Raw genomic sequence first — 7,205 nt, 5'->3', positions numbered from 1 at the left:
GTTTATGCCTTTCATTTCCTTTCCTTTACTTTGTTAACTCTTATCTTATTTATGTTCTTATTTTGTTTATTTATTTTTCTTTCTTTTATTATGTCTAGCTAAGTTTATTATGTCAAGGTGAAAAGGTTATACTAATGGTATAAGAATAAGTATAGTGTAAATTTAATATGGACTTTAATGTTTGATACTAACATGTTTTGTATTTGTTATCTTGTTCACTCTTTAATACCACCTGTTAAATGACCAATCTTGATTTATGTTGTATAACACTTGGTACAACAAATGCTTGGTACTTTCATAGCCCATATTGTATGGTATAACTGACACCTGAGCTATGAAAGGAACTTGATTTGTTGTTAACATAAGTTATAATCATGAATGCTTGACTATTGTCAAAATTAGAGCCATTTAATGAAAGTTGTAGGAAATTATCTCATCTTTCTTGTGTAAAAAATTCAGGTCATTTGGACGTCTAGAACTCTAGATATGGGCCAAACACTGAACAGTGCTTGGGCTAGAAAATAAATTCGGACTTCTTTGTTGTTGCTACAATTTGGACTTGAAAATGGTCTTTTTAGATCTTAGGCTCTATATAAAAGTTGTCGGCCTATGTCTTACCTTTCCATCCATATAAAGTAGACCTAAATTTGAGATCTATAGCTCCAGATATGACCCAATTACCGAACAGTGTTCCAGTTTGGATTGCACCGGCATCTCTTTTCTAAGTTTGGTCATCTCTTTGTCCTTTCAATTTCAATTCTTAAATTCAAGAATCAATCCTTTCATTTATGTGATAGGTCTGCATTTAAAATGAACATTTACCACAAATTAAAGGTATCTTATATTATTAGATATATTATTATAAAACATGCATATTTCATTATGTTGAATGCTTGAGATAACCATGCTTGTTAAAAAAAAAAAAATACTTGCATTGGTATGTGAATGAGACTTGTTTAGGATCATCATTACCTTTTTGGGTTCATTATTGTGTTGAACATTGCATGCTTTAATTTGGGATAGATAATATCTTATAAAGCAAGATATAGCATACTTTTTTTTAAGATTACTGAAGTACATCTTTCCTTGTAAAAGTTGTGTGAGTTGTGTGAATATGCATGAAAGATGAGTATGATGCTTTACTTGTGATTATCCCTTTTGATCTAGTCCTAAACAAGGTTTAAGTAAATAGAGTAATAATCATTACATAAATAAATAAATAAATAAATGTGTACAAAGTTCTATCTACTCCAATGTTTTGAGTTGCTCAGTAACTAGGGGTATTCATCACAAATGTTTATCTTTACGTCAAACGGCAGCTTGAAATATGAGTATGCAAAGCACTTTAAGTTTGTGACTTTGTGAGTAACCGGGTGCATTCATCACAAATGTTTGTATTCGCGTCAAAAGGGAAGTGACTACTTAAAGACAAAAAATAAATCATATCTTCAAAAAAAAAAAAAACAAAGAAAGAAAAAAAGAAAGAAAAAAAATATATAGATATTTCTCTAGTTTGCTACCTTGTTTGTGTTGGTGAGAAGGGAAGATTACAAGTTGAGTTTTCGTATGAATCAATTATGTTGGTTGCACGATAAATATGACTGAATTTGGAAATTTTGTATGGATGTTTGATTTAGAGAATGTGAGTATGCTTATTTTTCTTTATTTGCTATTGTGTACACTAAGTTAAAGATACCAATGTTTGCATGATAGGTCCTTCAAGTGTGATGAATCGAGCCTAATTATGATTGTTATTATTCTTTTTATTTCAAAGGTTTTATGTTTTGTTTTGCTTGAGGACTAGCAAAATCTAAGTTGGGGGGTGTGATTGTGCATCAAAAGTGTCATTAAGTCTCTTATTTTACATATGTATTTATTGTTTTTATTTGGTTGTTTTTATAATAATTGATGTGTTTTTTAGTAATGAAGTTTGTTTTAATGTTTCGATAGGTTTTTGGAGCTTAAATGAATTAATTCACAAAATTCAACGTCGGAATTCAGAACAAAGAATTGAAGAGACATTTAGTTGAAGATTGAAGCAAATCTTGGTTCAAATAAGTGCTCCAAATTTGTCCCAAAAATCAATTCTATTCCAATTCTAGAAAAGAATATCATATGATTTATTTCAAGCCCAAACTTGCCTTATGTTGTGTGCAAACTTCAACCATTAAACACTCAAGGTTTCAATGTCAATCTTAGCCCAAATAATAAGTACATTTGTATACTTATTTGATGCTCAAATTCAGCCCAAAAATCAGCCCCAAATCAGCCCTAAATCAACCCCAAATCAACCTTCAAATCAACCCAAACACAATCCATGATCTTACATGTCCACACAACAAATAACAATTGATTTATTTTGGGCAATCCATTGATCCAAGAAGGCAAGCACATGGATGGAAAGCTGGAGGGGATATTTTAACATTATTTTGGGTCAAAAAGAAGAAGGAGACACCTCATAAATGAGGAAGAAAAACGTGCACCAAAGTAGTTGTAAAGCTGTCTTGATTTGATTTTTCAGAACACCTTTCGGTGTTTTGCCCATAACTTTTGACTCAGGTGTCCAAATGAGCTGTTCTTTAATGATCTGGAAAGGTGACAGAATTGCCTATAAATATGTCTCTAATAGACTTCTCCAAAAAAAGCTTCTAAGAGGGTCGAATTGCTGTCCAAAGTTAGAGTCAGATTTGTGTCCGAATTTTTTCTGAAATTGTATTGTGTTCTTCTTTATAGATTTCGGTTCTTTAGTTTGTAAAACTTATTTTTTCAGTTGGATTCAAGTTCTTTCATGTTTATTGAAGTGTTCTTATATATAATCATGGTTGGCTAAACTCTTTCTTGGATCCAAATCAAGGATAATGGTGATTGAGGTGAGTTCTTTAGGATATGAATGAATCTTAATGTTTATCTTCTTATTTTCTTCATGAATGATTTATTATTGTAAAGAAATTTTAGAAATCATTTAGGTAATGTTATAATCTTGAATTTTTATGCACAAACTTTAGTTTTGGTATAGAGATTGCTTGATTCAATGTCTTACTTAATATGAAAGTACTTGTTCATTCTTAAGCAATAATCAATCTTCATCTTTCTAATCTTCATTGTAATATCTTCCAATCTAATATCACCATCGTTGATATTAGGTTGAGTTATCTTATATATGTTGAAGAAATCACCAATACATCACCATTAAAATTGATTTGGACCAAGACTTACTTTTTCTTGTCATTTAAAATCTATTTACATTTTTTTTTTATCTTTGAAAACAAATCCATCAATTATTTTCAACCAAGTTATTGTTAATTTAATTTCTCTTGAGTTTTTTTTTTGTTACTTAGCTTAATTTCCAGATCTAGCTCTCTGTGGATATGACCTCGATCTTACCGAGTTAATTGCTACATCGCACACTCGTGCACTTGCGAGTTAAAACAAGCCGATCATAAAAAGCGGTCAAGCACAACCCATTAAACATCCTTGTAGAATTAGTATATTTCCAAAATAAGCTGCCACATCCCTTTAGGAAAAGAATCCTAGCCAAATAGGAAGTCCACAAGTCAAAAGGAAGTAAATAACAAAATCCGTACAGCCTCTAGTGACCCGTATTGAGATACCTTCCCGAACTCCGGTACCTCGTGATCACATGGTCACGCAACCCACACGCAAAGATGCCAATTCTAAAAATGCACTTTTAAGTACTAATCACATTGTCACTCTTCCAACTAAAATTTTTGTGATTTCTTCAACCAGGGTTATATGTTTGCAAGTACGGGTTATGATTGGGCCTTTGAAAAATGTTCAAAGCATGAGCTTGTTCATGGATGCATTCCTTAAAAGAAGGCAAGGTTGGACAATCATTGGTTGAGTGTTCATTGGTTTCACAGATTTGACACACAATATTTTGAACAGATTTTAATTGACCACTCCTTTTCAATTCTAGTGTCTCGACTTTTCTAGCTAACTTGGCTTGACGGTCATGATCTTTCTTAAGGTTGTACATACCTTTACTAGATGTACAAGCCCTTGTTCCATACTAATTGAATTCTTCTTAAACTGAATTAAATGAATTAAAGGTTGTCCTTCATGCTGCTTAAATGTCCTCAGCGCCTCTCGGTCCATTTTACTTCATATGTTGTGAATAGGTCTATTCACTACTTCTTTAAGCTTATTTGACCCAGCTCTTATAATTGGCTTAATTGACACCTCTAATGGGTCATTGGCATGATTACACGTGGTGTTGGGCTGATCCTCATCAAGTTGTAAGCAAATTGTCTTTCATCTTGGAGATTTGGTTTAGCTGTCAATGCATAAAGAGTATTTTTTGACCTATAGGAAATCCAAGTTGCAATCATGAGGAGATAGACCATTTTAGATTCTTGAGAGAATCAAATAGAATGTTTATATGATTAATTTGTCAAGCGAGTATTATGTTAGTGCTATTTTTAATATTTCTACTCGTACTTTGTTTGATGTAAGTGATGATTCAAGACTAAATTCTTCTGCAAATAGATGGGATGATGAGGACTAGCTCAACACCATGACTAAACACACCACTAACCATTTAGAGGTGTCAAGCAGGCCAATTAAAAGGGTTAGGGAAAAGAAGCTTAATGAAGTATTGAATGGGCTTGTTCATCATATTTGGGTTAAGATGAACTTAGGGGATCAAGTGGCACTAATGGAGCTTAAAGAACATCATTTGATTCATTTAATCTAAGTGCAAGAAGGACCCGATCCATATACAATATGGGCCTAATGTGTTCGGCCCTATGATAGCCTTATTTCGGCAAGATTTTCTAATATAACAAGGATTAAAAGTCATCACATATTCTTCTTTATATGTAAGATAAATTTAACCAGATTAGATCCTTAATGGGAGATGATTCTTAGTATTCAAAAGAAGTTTCTTAGTGTACTAAGGAAATTAAGGGGCAACATATTTGTTTTCTATGCTATGAAGGATTATTTAGTGATTCTTCTTATCTAGGAAGGAATCTAATAAAGTCAGCAACTAAAGAGAAATGAATCATTATTTTTGTCGAAGTAAAGTAAGGAAACCAAGCTTTACAAGGAAAAGCTAGAGGCAACAACAAATATTTCCAAGAAACAATTGATTCTCCTACTCTATTTAGAATTTCCAAAGTCCATAATTGATCCTATAGCTATAAGGAATGATTTCTTGTCAAAAGAGACTATTTAGGCTAGGAAATAAGACTCTTTTATGTTATTTTCTTTGTTATTTGTGGCATCATGCTTTAAACCTTTATTTTAATTATTGTTTTCATGTTTTGGGTTTGCATAATTAAGGGTTAAGGTCTGATTGTAACAAGTCCTTATACAAGTTCACATCTTGGGAGTTATAGGGTTTAGCTTAGGTTATTGCACATAAAAACATCTTTATGACCTAAATTTCAGTTTCATTTTTTTTCTTAACAATAATTTAGATTGCTGCATCTATTTTTGCGAGTGTGTGAGGGTGAGTTTTCTTTTCTATGTTGGTCCTCTAACAAAATAAATCAATTTATCAAAAAACAATTGTCTTCATCGCGTCATCCACTACTTCTCAATTATGAATTGCTATTTGTTGGATGGGGGTTTCATATTTCAATAGTTTTGGTTCTTAGGTTCAAAGTAATCTCTATATCACAATTTTGAACTTGATTTCTTGACTTTTCAGGAGTATATCGCTACATGTGAGTTATGTGACTAAGTGCTTAGGGGTTCGCATCATTAAGTTATTTTGAGAATTATTTTTTGTAATTTTTTTTATTTTCTTTTTGTTTGGTTATATATTGGTTTCATATATTCAGTTTTTTATTTTTATTTTTAACTTTAACCTTCAACATTATATTTGTTGGAAATAAAGCTTGTTATGTTTTTATTTTCTTTCTATGAATTTGTCTCAATCTAGTGAACCATGTCACATGTTTAAATTAACCTGAGTTGACTTAGGTCATTTTATTTTTTCACCCTATCTAATTAATTTTTTTTCAGCTTCATCTTTCAAGATTTAGTCGACTTCACAGTTGTTCTTAATTTTTTTTCTATGAAATTATCATGATCTTATGACCAAGATTGTGGGTTTGGTAGGTTAACTTAAAATGTCTTTATTCATTTTTTTATTCTTTTTTCATTGAATATTATTTTAATTGGGTTTCATAATTTTTTTTCTACGGTATTATCCTAATTTCATGATCTAGGTTGTAAGTTTAGTTGGTTGATTTGAGTTGACTTGATTTATTGTTTTGAGTCCTTTTTTAATTGAATATTCTTTTTTCAATTTCTCCCTCCAACAACTCAATCTTATTTATGATGCGAACCTCGTGATCACATGGTCACGCAACCCACACGCAAAGATGTCAATTCCCGGAAAGCCAAGTAAATCAGGTTTGATAGGAGTGTGACACAAAGATAACTTGTACCTAGGCACCAGCACTATTGAAAACAGAAACCCCCACCCAACGAATATTGATTCGCGAACGAGAAGTATAAGGATGACGCCACGAAGACAGTTCTTCTTCGATAAGTCGTTTTTCAGTTCCTTAGAGAACCACGAAAGGGAGATTATCTCACCAACACACATACACACAAAGTGCGGCAAACAAGAAGTTTTATTTATCTGAATAGTCTTCTTTCCTTTTGTAGCTCGGATGAATAAGGAATCCTTGTAAGAAAAGGATTCTGAAATAATAATGAATCCTTGCCACTTGGAAACTATGTTGCAGCCCATTAAACATCCTTGTAGAATTAGTATATTTCCAAAAGAAGCTGCCACATCCCTTTAGGAAAAGAATGCTAGCCAAATAGGAAGTCTACAAGTCAAAAGAAAGTAAATAACAAAATCCGTACAGCCTCTAATGACCCGTATTGAGATACCTTCCCGAACTCCGATTGACCTGAAATGTTAACCCAAGGTAATACAATATCTCAGGAGACTCCACGTAAAATGTCAGCTCGATACAACAGTTGGATTGAGAATTATGACTATTGCTGTAAAACTGGATAGTTGCACATTTTACATTAAAATTCAAATTTGATCTTGCTTGGATCGTATCATATATTAAAGCAATCTGGTGGGATGTTTGTGACAGATGCAACATTCCAAGAATGATAAAAGGATGGGATGAATGGATTCGATGGGCCAGTGTCACTTGGCATGGCAAAAGTTTCGTCAATTTTTCTCGTAAACTCAGTTTTGCAGCTACAGT

The sequence above is a fragment of the Populus euphratica genome, unplaced genomic scaffold, assembly GCF_000495115.2.
Source record: "Populus euphratica unplaced genomic scaffold, PopEup_1.0 scaffold2892.1, whole genome shotgun sequence".
Taxonomy (NCBI): domain Eukaryota; kingdom Viridiplantae; phylum Streptophyta; class Magnoliopsida; order Malpighiales; family Salicaceae; genus Populus; species Populus euphratica.
The sequence above is the reverse complement of the archived record's forward strand: the minus strand, read 5'-3'. Positions refer to the sequence as shown.